This window comes from Pelophylax lessonae, assembly GCF_965119305.1.
Source record: "Pelophylax lessonae genome assembly, chromosome: 1".
Classification (NCBI taxonomy): Eukaryota; Metazoa; Chordata; class Amphibia; order Anura; family Ranidae; genus Pelophylax; species Pelophylax lessonae.
In genome coordinates this window covers 140,495,683-140,516,272 of record NC_138768.1, presented here as the reverse complement: position 1 = coordinate 140,516,272, position 20,590 = coordinate 140,495,683, and the positions used below count along the sequence as shown (strand labels likewise).

Below are 20,590 nucleotides of genomic sequence, written 5' to 3'. Positions count from 1 at the left end.
TTTATTAATCCATGTGATTTTATATGTATTTTTAGCGCTGCACCCCTTTTGTATTTTATGTCTTTTGGGATTTGTTAGTTTTGACCTATACCGGTGTTCAGCTGCTTTTACCACACATTCTTTTAGATTGTAGCGCTGAATAAGCCCTCTTTTATACTGGTTCACATCCATACATTTTTCAGTGTGTTTTTCCGTTTTGCAATAACACCTCACAGTCCATTTTACAGGGTTTCCTATGGATCATGTTCACATCTCTGCTTTTTCCACTGGTGCTTTTTTTGGAAAGGGTCAGAGAAATGTTCTTCTTTTCCCACAGCAGGTTGCGTTTTTGGTTCCATAGACTTCAATGGAAACGCAGCCAAAACGCATGTGCTTGCAGTTTTTGATGCATTTGTGCTGTGGTTTACTGGTTTCTCCTGCAAGACAACAGACACCTCCCCAAAACACAAAACGTATTACAAACGCGTGTGAAAAATGCAAAATTCATTCGAAAAATGTGTAGCACCCTCTTAGGTAGGTGCTAGTAAGAGAGTATAGCTTTTGGCTTTGTCTGCCTATTAGAGAAGCAGCAGGCAAATCTATATTGCTTTCTGCCTACCAGAGAGCAGGATCGGTGAGTTAGGTCTGCTCATGGTGCTCAGGGTGGGATTCATCTGGTCCAGGGAGTGTTTCACACTGGTCCAATAGGGAGGCATATTGGACAGTGGAGGAAATCTGACCAATGGGTACACAGGCTTTGATACAGCCCCAGTGATTGGCACAGACTGATTCTCTTGGTGCATTGTGGGGTGTGGTATAAAAGCCAGGAGCACATGTGCTGTGGAGTCTTTGGCTGGTGAGCAGAGTCACGGAGGGAGTGTGGTGGCTGCCTTCTCCTCTGTAGCAGTGGCACGTGGTCACGGGTGGTCGGCCTGGGGATCGGACGGAAGGAGTTGAACCCAGAGGTCCATGAGAGCTGAATGAAGGGGTAGAGACACTGGAGACCCTCGAAAAGCAGTATCGTGAGTACAGGGAATCGTGTCTAGGGGCCTGACCTGAGGGGGCCACCACGGTGTAGAATAGTCAGAGGATGGGTGTCAGCAGGTGGAGTGAAAGGGGGTGCTAGGTGTGTATCCCGAAGATAATTCATCCTAACAAGTCATCTACATAGAGACTTAATTCTAAATTCATCTAAGTGGCAAGGTGAATCTGCAGCCTGGCTGCATCTTCAGACTGGAATCCTCATCTATTGTGAATAATTCAAGTTGGAGTATCCCACCCTTCCCTTCTCCCATCCCTAATTTAAATAAAACCACAAAAATAACTACATCCCCTAGACTGTTCATTGACTGAACCAGAGCGTAAAGAGATAAATTGTGTATGCGGCAGTTGCTATCGGTAACCCAGGGGGATCCCGAAGTGAACAATCCAGCAGTCCTCTAGGGAGCAGTGCTACAAATGCATTAACTGCATGGCCTGAACCATGGCCTGAGTGTGCTGATTTTTTATCTTTTATCCTTGCCCCATGTTTCCTGTTTCAAGGTGGCTCCTTTCTCTATTTTATAGAGCCATCCTTGCATGCAGGGACTTGAGTTGGATCTCCCTACACTGTGTGCATCAATAGAAACTTACAGCCCTGTAACCTGCCCTGTAGCCTAGGATGTCAAGGTACTCCCCTGTTCCTCCCTACTCCCCACCTCCCCTCCAGTGTTGCCAACCTACCTATACAGTGTGCCCAGCACAGATGATGATGACACCTCACGTCCCCTCCTGAGTCACCGTGACAGTCTCTCTCCAGGCAAGGTGGTCCCTTCAGTCAACTCCAGTCCAAACAGCATTCACAGTCCGTCTCACATACCCACACACAAGGCTCCCTTTCCCCATGACATCACATAAAACGCTCAGGTACCTCCTCCCCCAGACCAGCCAGTGCCACCCGAACACACTGTAGCTGACATTAGGATGGTCGCCGGCTCCAGACAGGAACATCGCATGCGTAGTACCGAGCCGAGCGTCAAAACCATATTTTTAACTGGCATCCTTACTGGCAGAAAACAAATTGCTCATATTCGACTGGCTGCCAGTAAAAATACTGACAGTTGGCAACACTGCTGCCTTTTCCGAGCTAACAGAGTGACTAGAGATGCACTGTCCACTGTTATCTCTTTGCTGGGAGGACCAGAAGTCCAGGGAAGCAGCACTGATACGGCAGGAGTTAGTATTGAAAAAAAAAATGTAACAAACAGTTTACTGGGGAGTGTTCATTTTATTCTGCTCAGTGGATTAAGCTATAATATGCTGAGAGTGTAATATAACTTTAACATGGTCTTTGCATAGCGAGGAAAACTGGAGTTACTTTCTGGATCCCTTTCTTTCTCTCTGGGCAGAGGTGAAGAATACATGCTCAATGAGGAAGCTGGAGGCACAGAAAAAAAAGAAGTAGATGAGTTGCTTAATCAGGAACTACATGTGTCACCAGTCTGGCTGTGCAGTGTGGAAAATGGTAATTTTAAGATTGGCTAACCACAATGAGAAATCCTACGAGTCGGCAAACATTTTCTTTCATAAATTCTTCAATTAATAAATGCATTTAATACTTAGAAAAAAGTGAAAATTATCGACATTGTACATTCGATTGCAACTCAGATAGTAATTACCTAAGTGTATAAAATATTGTGTAAAGCAGTGGTTCTCAAATCCGGTCCTCGGGACCCACCAACAGGCCAGGTTTGCAAGATAACTAAATTACATCACAGGTGATCTCATTTGCTTCTCAGTGATTGCAGTATTCTAGTCTGCATCCCCCAAGGTAATACTTAAAATCTGGCCTGTTAGTGGGTCCCGAGGACCGGATTTGAGAACCACTGGAAAGTATTAAAAGTATGACAGAAGCAATTATATAGTATTACAAATATAAAGCAAACATCAATTTTTTGAGCTTTCAAATTTTCTAATTTGCAGTTAGCAGTTTTAATTTAAATCTGGACTCCAGCCTTACTTTTAATCTTGCACAATTGTCCCCATTTCCTGGATGGAGGACATCCATTCAGTGCTGTATTTTGGTCTAGGCCGACAAGGCCCAGGCCTAGGGCGGCACTTTGCAGGGGTGCAGCAAAACAGCCACCCCATCTCTATCTGAGACTCTGTTAGCCACTGGTTGCTAGAGCCGCCTGGCATCTAGCAACCAGTGACGTCATACCTTCTCCCACCCCCCCTCTCTTCCACCCCCTCTCCCTCTCTCCCCTACCCCCCTCTCTCCCCTAACCCCCTCTCTTTCTCCCACCATCCCCCCCTCTCTCTCCCACCACCCCCTCTCTCTCCCCCTCTCCCTCTCTTTCGCTCACCTCTCGCGCTCTCTCTCTCTATTCCTCCTTTCTCTCTCCCACCCCCTCCCTCTCTCTCACCCCCGCTCCCTCTCTCTCACCCCCGATCCCTCTCTCTCACCCCCTCTCCCTCTCTCACCCCCGCTCCCTCTCTCAACCCTGCTCCCTCTCTGTCACTCCCGCTCCCTCTCTCTCTCACCCCCTCTCTCTCCCCACTCTCCCTCACCCCCTCTCCCTCTCTCACCCCCCTCTCCCTGTCTCTCTCTCACCCTCCTCTCTCTCTCTCTCTCATAGGAGGAGGACGCCTAGTTTTTGTCTTGCCTAGGGCAGCTCAAAACAAAAATACACCACTGCATCCAGCATCATCTAACTCTTTTCTTTCCAGCCTGGATGTTTCTGGTTCATGTTAATATCTGCCAGGCCACTGCTTGCATCAGGGCTGAGGGCTCTTGAGTGTAATACTAAGGCAGGCTGTATAAATAAAATGTATAAATAAAACTGCAATATAAAATATTGCAGTTTGGTAATCACTGAGAAATCATTTAATGTAATTTTTTTTTTTAAAGCGGAATTCCAGGATCTAACCAACTAAATGTATAACATCTCCCACCTCCCTTCTAACTTCTGTTCTACCTACCCTGTAGAAGGAAGATGTATACACTTACCTATTCTTAGGGCGCTCTGGTACAGTTACATGCTAGGCTCCAAGCGGCAGTTTCAGGGGAGAGGAGAGAGCCCCGACAACCAATGCCTCATAGTAAGCCTATGGGTGACTCCACCGCCCAGGCTTTCTATCTATTGTCTGCGCTCTCTCCTCTCCAATGAAGCCAGCTGCTGAGAATTGGTAAGTATATGCCTCTTCCTTCTACAGGGTAGTTAGAATAGGAGTTAGAAATGGGGTGGGAGCTATTTTAGGCTTAGTTAATTAGAGTCTGGATATCCACTTTAAATGCAAGCAGTGTAAGTATCTAAAATGTACCTGGCATCGCCCTCTTGAAGTCCCTATAAAGCTGGATTGGAGTTTGAGAGGAAGAAGCCCTTCAATAACCCTGTTAGTTATTGTGCTGACGAGAAGCATGCTGATAAGAAGGGAGAGCAGAGTGACAGAGAGGTGATCTCATCACTGTACTACTTCTCCTTTCAATGTCTGGTCACAGGCTGGGGTGGGTCCAGGACCTTCTAGGCTCAGAAGTGGGTTGAATGATGCTTGGCAATCAGTCTGAGGGCATCTTGTGGCAGAAAGGATGTACTGTGTGGCAGTGCCCCTTATTGAGAGTGAATATAGTAAAATAAGCAGCATTTTATTTTAAAGCGGGTATAAACCACTGGACGTTTTTTTTTTTTTTTCTTACCCTGCAAGGTAATGTCATAATGTGCTAGTATGCATCGCATACTAGCACATTATGTTAAACATACCTTAACAACTTGCCAACCAGCCGCCGTACTTATACTGTGACAGGTCGGCTCTGTCCCATGAAACGACGTACCTGTATGTTGTTTCGTGGGACAGCTAGTGGAGGGGTGCACGCACCGATTGCCCAGAGGGGGAGACAATCAGCGGGTCCGGTAGACAGGCACCCACAATCGCTCCCTGTGGAGACAGATTGGCGGTCTGCCGATGTAAACACGGCAGACCGCTGTTCTGTCAGTGATGAACACAGGAATCCTGTTTTCCTCCTATTTAGGAACATAGGTCTCTGTGTTCATCCAAGTCCACTCCCCCCCCCACAGTTAGAAAGCACCCCCTAGCCACACATTTAACCCTTTGAACACCCCTGGTGTTAACCCCTTCCCTGTCAGTGTCATTAGCACAGTAACAGTGCATATTTTTAGCACTGATTACTGTAGTAATGTCACTGCTCCCCTCAAAAGTGTCAAAAAATGTCAGTTAGGTGTCCGATCTGTCTGATGCAATGCTGCAGTCCCACTAAAAATCGCATATCACCGCCATTACTAGTAAAAATAAATAAATGAAAAAAAATAACACAAATCTTTCCCCTAGTCTGTAGCCGCAATGACTTTTGCACAAACCAATCAATATTCACTTATTAGGGTTTTCTTTACCAAAAATATGTAGCAAAATACATATTGGCCTAAAATGATGAAAAAATTAGATTTTTAAATTTTGTTTATCGGGAATGTTTTATAGCAGAAAGTAAAAAATATTGTTTTTTGTTTTTTCAGATTTTTCGGTCTTTTTTTGTTTATAGCGCAAAAAATAAAAATCGCACAGGTGATCAAATACCATCAAAAGAAAGCTCTATTTGTGGAAAAAAAAGGACATCAATTTTATTTAGGTACAGCGTTGCACGACCGCGCAAATATCAGTTAAATTAACGCAGTGCCATAGCGCAAAAAATGGCCTGGTCATTAAGGGAGTAAAACCTTCCGGTCCAGATGTGGTTAAAACGAAGCTCTTCCAGTGCCGAGATCTCAGAGCTGCAGGCCCTTCCATCTTCTCCCGTCTTGCTTCCGGGTTTGCTGACTCCGGCTCTGTGACTGGCCAGAGCCGCATAAACATCACTGTCGCGCATATGCGCGGGAGCCACAGTTTACGGCAGAGGGCTCTGAAGGAACAACATGGGTGACCATTCCTTCAGAGCGCATGCACCAGTGATGTCACTGGCTGCATGTACAGTATATATCTCTTAAACGGTGCACGTTTAGGAGATATTTACACTACCTATAACCCTTATTATAGGCTTACCTATAGGTAAAAGTTAGTGATGGAAGTTTACATCTACTTTACAGTTTATTGGGCTATTTGTTTTTTTCTTGTTATTTTTGGATTGCGTTTAGCCTTCAAAAAAAGGTCCCCATGTTAAGTTAAGTCTATGATTTTTACCCTGTGTGCCCCAGATGCAGTTCTTTAGAGACACATAGAATAAAATATATATATATTTTTTTTTTGCATTTTAACACTGCTATGGAAAATATTTTTTTTTTAAAGTCTATCTTGTAGGTAATACAGTCCATGGAAAGTATTCATGGCACTTCACTTTTTCCACGTTTTGTTATGTTACAGCCTTTTTCCACAATGGATTATTTTTCCTCAAAATTCTACCAACAATACCAAATAATGACAACGAGAAAGCAGTTTGTTTGAACTTTTTGCAAATTTATAAAAAAAAAAAAAAAACACGAAAAAAATCACATGTGCATAAGTATTTACAGCCTTTGCTCAATACTTTGTTGAAGCACCTTTGGCACCAATTACAGCCTCAAGTCTTTTTGAGTATGATGCTACAAGCTTGGCACACCTTTTTTTGGGCAGTTTCTCCCATTCTTCTTTGCAGGACCTCTCAAATTCCATCAAGTTGGTTGGGGAGCGTCAGTGCACAGCCATTTTCAGATTTCTCCAGAGATGTTCAATCGGGTTCAAGTCTTGCCTCTGGCTGGACGGGGATTCCTCTACTGGGATTCATTTTATTCAACCTGGAAACAGGAGGGTCCACCACTGGTGGACTAGTCCACTTTTTTCTTTTTTAACCTCCCTAGCGGTATTCCCGAGTGTGGCTCGGGGTTAATATAGAGTGCAAAAAGCGGTAACTCCGAGCCCCACTTGGGAATGGATTACCCCACATTTAAACTCACCTTCCCCTGCGATCCCCCGCTGTCCTCCCCAGTCCTCCTCCAGCCATGCTCCCGCTGTCCTCTCACTGTGTGCTCGGCAGATGCCGACACCTGTCTTCCGGTTCCCTTCCCTGCGAGCGTCACAACGCAGGGAGGTGGAACTGGCGGCAATTTCAAAAAAGTAAATAAAACAAATGACATGATATAAAGTTGTTATCCTAACGGACTACACCGTATCAAGCCATTTCCCCTCAGGATTTCACCTGGTGAATTTTCCAGTGCCCTGCCTGGGATTTTCCAGTTCTTTGAGCCTGGAAAATTGAGAACGACCATGGCGTCCAAAAAGCAGTTTTTTTGCGCAAAAGCGCTTTTAGACGAACTGGAAAACAGCGACAGCGAAACTGAGTTACTTGAAGAACTGAGCGATAGCAATTAGTGTGAAAATTCATCATCAGGTATGGAAAGTGACGACAGCGACAATTCTGCGACTGAGCTCAGCGATGTGCGGATTTGGTGCTCTATTTACTGCGGTATGGATCAGGCAGTGCACCCAAGATTCCCATTTACAGGAGCACCCAGTATGAAAGTTGATGTTGACCACGACAACTAGGGACCGACCAATTATCGGCAAAACCGATATATCAAGGGCCGATATGCACTTTCCCCAATATATCGGAATCGGCCACCAAGGTGGCCGAATTTACCGATATTTCGGAAAGTGCTTGTACCGGAGTGATGCCTGCAGCTAGAGGCATCATACCGATACCGGTGTCCATAGCCGACAGTCGACTGTCTTGTAATGACAACCGATATGGCTGTCATTGCAAGGAGCGGAAGGGGATGTCTCCCCCCCTCCCGCGGCTCGCCTGGGTCTCCCGTCCCACCAGGAGACCCGGGCAACCAGCCTGCACGGCAGCCGAAAAACCCAGAAGTGATGTCATGACATCACTTCCGGGTACTGGGGCCAGATTAAAAAAAATGACAGCATTCAAAACAGCCAAACTTGGCGTTTTGAATTCTTTTAAGGTCAGAGGAGGGGTTTGGGGTCTTTTAGACCCCCAGATCCCTCCACAAAAGTACCTGTCAAAGTCAAAGTGACTGCTCCAAAGTGTAACGTACAGCAAAACGTTTGGGGACCACAAAGAGTAATTTTGGTTGTTCCCATTCCTTACAGGAAAACCTGTCAAAATAAGGGGAATAAGGAAACACCTTTAGAGTACGAGGTGACTTATGCGTACCAAACGACAGAGCCTTGTCCATGGCTACATTAGCCGCATCCTCGCACTGCAGTAATAAGTGCATCTACCAGCCCTTTTTCATTCACTACTGCGCCCATGGAGGAATCATTCTCACTATGAGAAGGATCTGGGGATGTGACCCTGAGGCTCCGTAAGGAAAGGAAGACCTTTCAGTACAAAAACGATCTTTTGGCACCATTAAGGATCCCCTCAAGGCTCAGGGTACCTATCAGCAGAGAGATATATAACAGGGACCCCCAAGGACTCAGCCTTCCGACTGGAGGAGCGCCGAGAATTTGAACCCAGCATCATCATTGACGCCATCCCTGTTCATATGTCCCGGGCACAGGAAGAGGAAACTGAGGAGGAAGAGGAGGAGCTTCTGCATCCCTATGAGGCTTCGGTCATCTCCAATGTCTCCTGGACTAAGGAAAAATGGCCTCCCTGACATCATCGGGGAACACAAAAATGCCTGCCGACCGGAGACCAGGCAAACTAAGAGAAAATGGCCGCCATCAGCTACAGACGCTGAAGCATGCTGCAAGGATCTTCCCTGCGCACTCTGCACCAGTCTGTGCACTGGGACCCCCCTGCACTATACCCACACTGCAAACAGTAGGGCATGCACCTAGGGTCTCCTACACTGGGACCCCTCCAGACTACCAGGGCACGACACACACTATCCCAGGACTTTAACAGAGTAGGGATAGCGGGGTAGACCCTAGAAGTCTCTGCTGCATCCTCTGCCCTGGGACCCCCGTCAGACTCCAGGTCCAGATGGGGGGACGCCCAGCTCACTGAGGGATTTAAGGATGGGAGGAGGGAACCTGCAGGTAGTCCAACCATCCCTGGAGGTTACCCACATCCACCACAAAAAACTGTCAAAAGGGGAGAGGGGGACTGTACTTACCCTTCCATGGTGCACTGAGGGATTTAAGGATGGGAGGAGGGAACCTACAGGTAGTCCAACCATCCCTGGAGGTTACCCGCTTCCACCACAAAAAACTGTCAAAAGGGGAGAGGGGGACTGTACTTACCCTTCCATGGTGCAGGTAACACTCCAGACAAAATCCTTGCCACCAAAGTAGGGAAGCTGTCGGCCAAGGGACCGCTGAGACTCAGACCCAAGCCCGGTCGTATGTGACCCTGTAAGGCGTTTAACTCACGGGCCAGCCTCTGTCTGTAAAGGCTATGTCGCAGCCGACCTAGCGCATAGCTGCGGTGTCAGGGTCTCACCTTGCCCTCCTGTTGGCAGCCATCTTGGACATGTGCAGACTGCTGCCTCTTATAGACTCTGATTGCATCATCACTTGCCTGCTGCCTGGGTGTTGCACAGTGATGATGCTGCACACCTGACTAAATCTATCACCTGATGGGTTGCAGTCTTTGCCCTTGCGTTTGTGCTCCAAAATGCATCTCTACTAGCAGTCTTCTGTTCTCCGTGTTCCTCCGTGTTTGACCTGGCTTGGCTGACCACTCCCATGGCTCTCAACCCCGCAGACCTCAACAGACGATTCCGCATCGACAGACGACCCAGCATCGGTGGATACCCGCTTCTGGACTCGACCCCGGCTTAGATGACTATCCGCTTCTGGACTTGACCCCGCCTTGTTCCTGCCTTCACTTCCCCACTCTTGCTGTGAGTTTATTGTTGTTTGCTCCAATAAACTGCTTTATATTACCTGCATCCCCGTGTGGTCTGGTTTCCTGGCACCCTGACATACGGTCTGCACGTGCTCACTGGCAGTTGATTGTAGATCTCCCTAGAAAAAAAAACAAAAAAGATGTAAGGAAGGAGAAAAAAAAAACAAATTGCTAGGACCAGAGACCCCGCCGGGAGCCTAGGTCCTTACTCACGTTTACATTGTTAGTCAGGTTGAAAAAAGACACAAGTCCATCTGGCTCAACCAGTAAAAAGCAAAAAAAAGCAGTGAAGAAAACCCAACCATACAATCCCATATACACAATCCTATACCCTCAGTTGATCCAGAGGAAGGCAAAAAAAAACCCCAGCAAAGCATGGTCCAATTTCCTGATCCCCTGAGAGGCAATCGGATATTCCCTGGATCAACTTTACCTATAAATATTAGTAGCCATTTATATTATGTACACCCAGGAAAGAATCCAGTCCTTTTTTAAAGCATTTTAGTGAGCTAGCCAGAACCACCTCTGTAGGGAGTCTATTCCACATTTTCACCGCTCTTACGGTGAAGAAACCTTTCCGTATTTGGAGACTTAATCTGTTTTCCTCTATATGTAAAGAGTGCCCCCTTGTCCTCTGTGTTAACCTTAAAGTGAATAACTCAACACCAAGTTCACTGTATGGACCCCCTATGTCCCCTTATGTCCATCATATCCCCCCTTAATCTCCTCTTCTGAAGAGAGAATACATTTCTCATAGCTGAGCTCCTCCATGCCTTTTTTCAGTTTGGTTGCCCTTCTCTGCATTTTCTCCAGTTCCCCAATATCCTTTTTAAGAACTGGTGCCCAAAACTGAACTGCATATTCCAGATGAGGTCTTACTAATACATTTGTACAGGGGCAAAATTATATCTCTCTCTCTGGAGTCCATGCTCCGGTTAATACAAGAAAGGACTTTGCTTGCTTTTGAAAACCACAGCTTGGCATTGCATTATTAAGCTTAGGATCTACCAGAACACCCAGATCCTTCTCCGCTATGGATTCCACCAGTTATACTCCCCCTAGTATTTATGATGCATGCATATTCTTAGCCCCCAAGTGCATAACTTTACATTTATGAACATTAAACCTCATTTGCCACATAGTTGACCAATGAAACAGTGCATTGAGGTCAGATTATAAATTGGAGACATCCTGTAAGGAAGTTATTCCACTACAAAGCTTGGTGTCATCTGCAAAGACTAAAATGGTACTTTTAATCCCAGACCATATATCAGTTATAAAGATATTAAAAAATAAGGGTCCCAACATTGAACCTTGGAGTACACCACTGATAACCTTAGACCATTCAGAGTAAGAATCATTAACCACTACTCTCTGAATTCAGTCTTTTAGCCAATTTTCTATCCATTTACAAACTGATCTTTCCAAGCCTGTAGACTTTACCTTACACATTAGCCGTATATGGGGAACTTTGTCAAACACTTTTGCAAAATCCAAGTATACTACGTCCACAGCCACCCCTCTGTCCAAGGTTTTACTTACCTCATCATAAAAAGAAATCAGGTTTGTTTGACAACTTCTGTCTTTCATGAATCCATGCTGTCTGTTGCTTAACCACTTCCATACAGAGCAGTTGCACCCCCTTCCTGCCCAGACCAATTTTCAGCTTTCAGCGCTCTCACACTTTGAATGATAATTACTCAGTCATGCAACGCTGTACCCAATCAAATTTTTTATCATTTTTTTTCACACAAATAGAGCTTTCTTTTGGTAGTATTTAATCACCACTGTTTTTTTTATTTTTTGCGATGTAAGTGAAAAAACAGCGAAAATTTAAAAAAAAAAAACATTTTGTTTTAGATTCTATTATAAAATTTTGCAAATAAGTAATTTTTTTTCATAAATTTGGGCCAAAATTTATACTACTACTTTGGTAAAAAATAACCCAAATTAGTGGTTATTATTTAGTCTGTTTGAAAGTTATAGAGTCTACAAGCTATGGTGCCAATAATTAAAAATTGATCACACCGAATCATACCTAATGAGGCTCTGAAATGTCAGGACAGTACAAATACCCCCCAAATTACCCCTTTTTGGAAAGTAGACATTCCAGGGTATTTAGTAAGGGGCATTGTGAGTGTTTTGAAGTTGTAATTTTTTCCCACAATTCTTGGGAAAATTAAGAAATAATTTATTACACAAAATTGTCATAATAACAAGTTATTTCTCACACACAGTATATGCATACTTGCAATTACACCCCAAAATACATTCTGCCACTCCTCCTGAGTATGGCAATACCACATGTGTGAGACTTTTACACAGCCTGGCCACATACAGAGGCCCAACATTCAAGGAGCACCGTCAGGTGTTCTAGGAGCATAAATTACACATATAATTTCTTAACGACCTATCACACTTTTGAAGGCCCTGGTGCACCAGGACAATGGCAACCCCCACAAAATGACCCCATTTTGACAGTTAAAAAATATCCAATATATTCAATTTTTGTCATATATTTAGGCCAAAATGTATCTAGCTACATGTCTTTGACAAAAAAATTCTCAATGAGCGTATTTTTAACCACTTTAAGGCCGGAAGATTTTACCCCCTTGCTGACCAGGCCATATTTTGCGATTCGGCACTGCGTTACTTTACCGGACAATTGCGTGGTCGTGCAAAGCTGTACTCAAATTAAATTTACATCCTTTTTTTCCCCACAAATAGAGCTTTCTTTTGGTCATATTTGATCACCTGTGCGATTTTTAATTTTTGAAAAAAAGAGCGATAATTTTGAAAAAACAAAACAATATTTTTCACATTCTGATACATAACATTTCCCACAAAAAATGTACAAATCAAATTTGTTTAACATTTTAGGCCAATTTGTTTTCTGCTACATATTTTTGGTAAAAAAAAAAATCGCAATAAGCGTATTTTGATTGGTTTGCGCAAAAGTTATTAACTACGGGAAAGATTTGCCATTTTTATTGTTTTGTTTTTTTTACTAGTAATGGCGGCGATCTGCGATTTTTTGCGGGACTGCGACATTGCGGCAGAAAGATTGGACCCCTAACTGACATTTTTGACACTTTTGGGGGGACCAGTGACATTACTACAGTAATCAGTGCTAAAAATATGCACTGTTACTGTAATAATGGCACTGGCAGGGAAGGGGTTAACACTGTTGGTAATCAAGGGGTTAAAAGCTTTTGCACATTTTGGCCATGCTAACCCTGCCTTCTGAGGTGCTGGTGGTGCCCTAGCTGCGTTGGCCTCCTCTTCCTCCTCCTCTGCCTTGTGCTTCCACTGTGCCCCCGCTGTCAGGTGGGAATGCCACCAGCAGCGCGTCTACCAGCGTGTGCTTGTACTCGCGCATCTTCCAATCACGCTCCAGTGGGGGAATTAAGGACGGTACGTTGTCCTTGTAACAGGGATCCAGCAGCGTGGACACTCAGTAATCAGCACAAGTAACAATGTGGGAAACTCGGCGGTCGTTGCGGAGACACTGCAGCATGTAATCGCTCATGTGTGCCAGGCTGCCCAGAGGCAACGAAAAGCTGTTCTCTGTGGGAGGTGTATCGTCTGTGTCCTCTGTATCCCCCCAGCCACGCACCAGTGATGGCCATGAGCTGGCCTGGGTGCCACCCTGCTGTGAACATGGTTCCATCTCCTCCTCTTCATCCTCGTCATTCTCCGGAACTGTGCCCCTGCTGGACAATTGTGTACCTGGCGTTTGTGGGTGCAGGAACCCCCCCTTAGAGCCACTTGTAAATGACTGCCCTGAAAGCCTTGGAAATTATACCTCTTCCTCCTCCTCCTCCTCCTCCTCCTCATCCTGTGCCACATCCTCTTCCATCATCTCCCGAAGCGTTTTTTTCAAGGAGGCATAGAAGTGGGATAGTTAAGCTGAGAGCGGCGTCATCGGCACTGGCCATGTTGGTGGAGTACTCGAAACAGCGCAACAAGGCACACAGGTCTTGCATGGAGGCCCAGTTATTGGTGGTGAAGTGGTGCTGTTCCGCAGAGCGACTGGCCAGCATGTGCAAGGTGGAGTTCCACCTTGTGGGCACGTCGCATATGAGGTAGTGAGCTGGAAGGCCCAAGTTATGCTTCAGCACTGACAGGCGAGCAGCAGCAGGGTGAGTATGTCAAAATTGCGCACAGACGGCCCGCATTTTCTGCAGAAGCTCTGACATATCGGGGTAATTTCTAAGGAACCTCTGCACCACCAAATTCAGCACATGCGCCAGGCAAGGGATGTGTGTCAAACTGGCTGGCCCAGAGCTGCTACGAGATTTTGCCCGTTATCGCACACCACCAGGCCGGGCTTGAGGCTCACTGGCAGCAACCACTCATCGGTCTGCTGTTCAATGCCCCTCCACAACTCCTGCGTGGTGTGGGGTTTTTCCCCCAAACAGGCAAGTTTTAAAACTGTCTGCTGCCGTTTACCCCTGGCTGTGCTGAAGTTGGTGTTGAAGGTGTTACACTGACCGGATGAGGAGGCGGTAGAGGATGAGGAAGCGGAGTAGGAGGAGTTAGGAACAGGAGGCAAACTGAAGCGCTCTGCAATCCTCGGTGGCAGAAGGACATGAGCCAAACTGCTATCCGCCTCAGGCCCAGCCGCCACTGCATTTACCCAGTGTGCTGTTAGGGAGATATAACGTCCCTGACCGTGCTTACTGGTCCACGTATCCGTAGTTAGGTGGACCTTGCCACAGATGGCGTTGCGCAGTGCACACCTGATTTTGTCACCCACTTGGTTGTGCAGGGAAGGGATGGCTTGCCTGGAAAAGTAGTGGCGGCTGGGCAAGACGTACTGTGGGACAGCCACCGCCATGAGGCTTTTAAAACTCTGTGTCTCCACCAGACGAAAATGACAGCATTTCAAAGGCCAGGAATTTTGAAATGCTGGCATTCAGAGCCAGGGATCGCGGGTGGGTAGGGGGGTACTTCCTCTTATGCTCCAGTGTTTGGGAGAAAGAAAGCTGAACGCTTCCACGGGACATTGTGGAGATGGTTGTTGGTGACCCAGGTGGTGGTGTTGCTGGCAGATCCTCTGTTTGCGGGGTGGCAGGTGCTACTGTCACTACAGAGGTGGATGAAGAGGCCGAGACTGCAGCAGCAGAAGAGGAAGCAGGAGGAGCCAGAGACCTTTCTTGGTTTTGGAGGTGTCTACTCCACTGCAGCTCGTGCTTTGCACTTAGATGCCTGGTCATGCAGGTTGTGCTCAGGTTCAGAAGGTTTATGCCTCGCTTCAGGCTCTGATTGCACAGCGTGCAAAATACTTGTGTCCTGTCATCATCACATTGTCTGAAGAACTGCCCCTCTAGGGATCTCCTTTGAGCTGGCTTTGGTGTGTTTGGCCCCTTGCTGCGTTGGGCAGTAGCAGGCGTAGTGTCTAGGGCACGGCCGCTCCGCTTTTGCACCCTGCTCCCTCTTCTGCTGTGCTGGTGGCTCTGTGCGACCACCGCCTCTTCCTCCAAACTACTCAGGTCACCTGCATGACGTTCATTCCATGTGGGGTCGAGGACCTCATCGTCCTCCACATCATCTTCCACCCAGTCTTCACCCTTGCCCTCCTTGTCGGTCTCCACAATTCTGAATTCCGCAGCAGTTGACACCTGTGTTTTGTCATCATCCGAGATGTGCTGCGATGGTCCTCCCATGTACTCATCTTGGGACATAAGTGGTCGGGCATCGGTGCACTCAATCTTTTCCACTTCTGGGGCAGGGCTAGGTTGATGGCCCTGGGAAACCATGGTAACAGAGTCTTCAAAAAGAAGAAGAGACTGCTGCATGACTTGGGGCTCAGACTGCTTGGCTGATTTGCAAGGGGGTGAGGTGAAAGATTGATGGACATTGGCTGCAGGTGCCAACTCTGACCTTTCAGCAGAAGACTGGGTGGGAGACAATGTGAAGGAACTGGAGGCACTGTCAGCAACCCAATCTACTATCGCCTGTACTTATTCTGGCCTCAACATTTGTAGAGGTGCATTAGGCCCTGCCAAATACTGCTGCAGGTTCTGTCGCCTACTCGCAGCTGAGAAAGGTGTTTCACTTGTGCGTGTAGCTGGCACAGATCGACCACGTCCTCTCCTTGCAACAGGAGCTCCCCCAGCAGCACCACGACCTGGGCCATGTCCCTTATTTGACCTTCTCCTCATATTTATTGAATTTTGGATCTTCCCCTAAATGGGTTTTTATTGCAAAGCGGAATACAACAGCAGTATCCAATGGGTGTATTTCACTGTAACATATGCAGACTATGCCGTAATTTATTTTTTTCCCCCTAAATGGGTTTTTATTGCACAGCGGAATACAAAAACAGTATGCAATGTGTGTATCTCACTGTAACATATGCAGACTAGGCTGCAATTACATTTTTCCCCCCTAAATGGGTTTTTATTGCAAAGCGGAAAACAACAACAGTAAGCAATGGGTGTATCTCACTGTAACATATGCAGACTAAGCCGCAATTACATTTTTTTCCCCCTAAATGGGTTTTTATTGCAAAGCCGAATACAACAACAGTATCCAATGGGTGTATCTCACTGTAACGTATGAATGAAAATTTTTTATTTTTCCCTTTAATTGGCGATTTTTGAAGAGCAGATTTGAACTGCAGTGTCTAAATGCTGTATGACAGTGTCAAAGTAAAGTATAAATGAAAAACTGAAAAATAATTGTCCCCTTAATTGGTGCTTGTTGAATAGCAGATAAGAACTGCAGTGTCTAAACGCTGTAAGTCACAATAAAATATGAAGAAAAATGTATTTATTTTTTTTTAAATCCAGATTAAGCAGACACATATGCACTGAGTTTGCATTACATGGCCGCTACACGCCGCACGCCTAACAGGTTGGATACTGTTGTTCTAATTCCGCTATTGAATAATTAAAAAACCCATTTGAATGAAAAACTGAAAAATAATTTTTTTCCCCAAAAAACTGAAAAAAAATTATTTTTCCCTTACATTGGTGCTTTTTGAAGAGCAGTTTAGAAAAGCTGTCTCTAAACACTGTATGTCAAAGTAAAATTTTAAGGAAAAAAGTTTTTTTCTTTTTTAAATCCAGATTAAGCAGACACATATGCACTAAGCTTGCATTACATGGCTGCTACACGCCGCACGCCGCCCACCTAACAGACTGATAAAAGTTTTTTGTTTTCCTCCCTCCTCCTTACTGGGCTTGGGTCAGGGCAAAAAGATTGTGCACTGCACCCCACACAATAAAATCAATGTCGATCGCTGTCTGATTAAAGAAGATTCTTCCTATTCTTTCCCTGAAAGCAATCTCCAGTCTGCCCCTACAATAATCTCCTATCTCTCCCTCAGCAGCAGGAACCTGTCCCTAGTATAGTTAGAGCAGAGTGATGCGCGGCGCTATGTGACTCCAGCTTATATAGAGGTTGGGTCACATGCTGCACTGGCCAATCACAGCCATGCCATTAGTAGGCATGCCTGTGATGGCTTCTAAGGGCACACTAGTTAAACGCTTGCTGATTGGCTGCCTTGCAGCTGTTGAAACCGCGCCAAAACATGCAATAAATTACCGATCAACGGACTGTATCCCGAACATACAGTGAAATGTTCGGGTCCGGGTACCGAATACCCAAAAGTCCGGTATGATCCCTAACAATACAGTCTGGGTTCGCTCAACCCTAATGCTGAATCCCGTGATCTGTCCCCGCCTGTCACAGAGAAGATCCACCCGCTTTGTTTACACAAGCGAGCGGATTTTCTCAGTCTTTCCCCAAAGATCGGGGAAGAGAGACGGTGATCAGTCTCTCCTCCCCTGGCCCGACTTGCGTCGCCGTGACAGCAGGGAATCTAGTGACGTAGGTCTATGTCGCTAGACCCAGGGCTGCCACCTTGCTGCAGTAGCATTAACGTGAGCAGTCCTAAAGTGGTTAAAACATTTTTTTTTTTACACAAAGTTGTCAATTTATAAGATATTTCTAACACATAGCATGTATATAGCAAAAATAACACCCCGAAATACATTCTGCTACTCCTCCTGAGTATGGCGATACCACATATGTGGGACTTTGTCACAGCATAGCCAAATACAGAGGCCCAACATGCAAGGAGCACCGTCAGGTGTTCTAGGAGCATAAATTACACATATAATTTCATTACAACCTATCACACTTTTGAAGGCCCTGGAACACCAGGACAAGGGGATTACCCATAAAATAACCCCATTTTGGAAAGCAAACACCCCAACGTATATTCTATGAGGCATAATGACTCTTTTGAACATGTCATTTTTTTCCACAAGTTTTTGGAAAATGTGGAAAGAAAATGAAAACCCATTTTTTTATTTTTACACAAAGTTGTCAATTTATAAGATATTTCTAACACATAGCGTGTACATAGCAAAAATGACACCCCAAAATACATTCTGCTACTCCTCCTAAGTATGGCGATACCACATATGTGAGACTTTGTCACAGCCTAGCCACATACAGAGGCCCAATATGCAAGGAGCACCGTCAGGTGTTCTAGGAGCATAAATTACACATATAATTTCATTACAACCAATCACACTTTTGAAGGCCCTGGAACACCAGGACAATGGAAACCCCCACAAAATGACCCCATTTTGGAAAGCAAACACCCCAACACATAATCTAGGAGGTATGGGCTGCAGATAGGTACTCAGGTACACTGATGAGCTTCAGAGAGGTACTTGGGTATTCTGATGGGCTAGAGACAGGTACTTGGGTAATCTGATGGGCTGCAGATAGGTACTCGGGCACTGTGGGCTGGAGACAGGTACTTGGGTACTCTGGGCTGGAGACAGGTACTTGGGTACCCTGGGCTGGAGACAGGTACTCGGGTACTCTGATGGGCTACAGAGAGGTACTCAGGTACTATGATGGGCTGCAGAGAGGTATCCGGGTACTCTGATGGGCTGGAGACAGGTACTCGGATACTTTGATGGGCAGAAGACAGATACTCAGGTACTCTATTGGGCTGCAGATAGGTACTCAGATACCCTGATGGGCTGGAGACAGGTACTCTGAAGAGCTGGAGATAGGTACTCGGGTACTCTGAAGACAGGTACTCGGGTACTCTGATGGGCTGGTGACAGGTACTTGGGTACACTGATGACATGTTCTCGGGTACTCTGATGGGCTGCAGAGAGGTACTTGGGTACTCTGATGCGCTGCAGAGAGGTACTTGGGTATTATGGGCTGGAGACAGGTACTCAGGTACTCTTATGGGATACAGAGAGGTACTCAGGTACTCTGGTGACAGGTACTCGGGTACTCTGGTGACAGGTACTCCGGTACTCCGGTGACAGGTACTCCAGTACTCCGGTGACAGGTACTCATAGTACCCGAGTACCTGTCATCAGAGTACCCGCGTACCTGTCATCAGAGTACCCGAATACCTGTCACCAGCCCATCAGAATACCCGAGTACCTGTCATCAGAGTACCTGATGGGCTGGTGACAGGTACTCGGGTACTCTAATGGGCTGGTGACAGGTACTTTGATGGGCTAGTGACAGGTACTTTGATGGGCTAGTGACAGGTCCATTTTGTTGGGGGGGGCAATCAGTGTATTTTATGGTGCACTATGATCGGTAACTAGCTGTTACCGCAATCTCCTCCTCACACAGGATCAGTGTGTGAGGAGGAGAACACGGTAACAGCTAGTTACCGTTGTCTCTGTTGACATTCTGTGACCGGCTGTGATTGGACACAGCCGGTCACGTGGTAAAGAGCCAATTTCATAGGCTCTTTACCCTGATCAGGGATGGACCGTGTCAGAGTGATACTCTCCAGCCCCAATCGCCGCTCTGCGCGCACCTGGGGGCGTGTGCGAGCAGCGTGCACGAGGGAAGTGCATGTGGCCGGCTGTGATTGGACACAGCCGGTCACATGATAAAGAGACATTTTTTTAATGGCTCTTCACATCGATCGGGGATGGGCTGTGTCCCGGCGGACACGCCGCATCCCTGATCGCCGCACGCCCACGTCATATGACGCCCGCCCGGATCGACAAAGTGTTCCTGCCGGCGTCAATTTACAATGGCCCGGTAAGGAAGTGGTTAAAATATTTTTTCCCAGCAAGAACTCATCTATGTGGTCTTTAAACTCTCCAGTATCTTCCCGACTATAGAAGTTAAACTAACAGGTCTATAGTTACTTGGCAAAGACTTTGATCCCTTTTTAAATATTTGGCCCTACGCCAATCCAGTGGTACTATTCCAGTCCTTAACGAGTCCCTAAATATTGGAAACAAAGGCTTTACAGTGCTCAATTCTTTTAGGATGCGTAAGTGAATGCAATCTGGTCAATACCATTCTCATTATGGTCATGAGCTCCCCCATGCTCCTTTGTATACAGAGCTGAAGAAAATATTTAATACATTTGCCTTCTCTTTGTCCCCAGTCACCCACTCCTGATTATTTTTAACCACTTTACCACCGGAGGATTTTCCTGCTAAAAGACCAGGGGTTTTTTTGCGATTTTTTACTGCGTGACTTTAACGGACAATCGCGCGGTCGTGCGACGCTGTACCTAAACGAATTTCACGTCCTTTTTTTCCCACAAACAGAGCTTTCTTTTGGTGGTATTTGATCACCTGTGCGATTTTTTGATCACGCGCTATAAACAAAAAAAGAGCGTAATTTTTGCAAAAACAACAATATTTTTCACTTTTTTTTATATGAAATTCCCCCAAAAAAAAATGTAAAAATCAAAATTTTTTAAAATTTTCGGCCAATTTGTTTTACGCTACCTATGTTTGGTAAAAAAAATCGCAAAAAGCGTATTTTGATTGGTTTGCGCAAAAGTTATCGCGTTTACTAACAAAGGGA

At 45.9% G+C, this 20,590-nt stretch overlaps 1 protein-coding gene across 2 annotated transcripts in view; it reads left to right on the top strand.

The window, feature by feature from the left end:
• Positions 1-20,590, top strand: part of LOC309555178 (baculoviral IAP repeat-containing protein 1e-like) — a 108,546-nt gene that overhangs the window by 9,226 nt on the left and 78,730 nt on the right. The gene's annotated exons all lie outside the window — the stretch shown is intronic.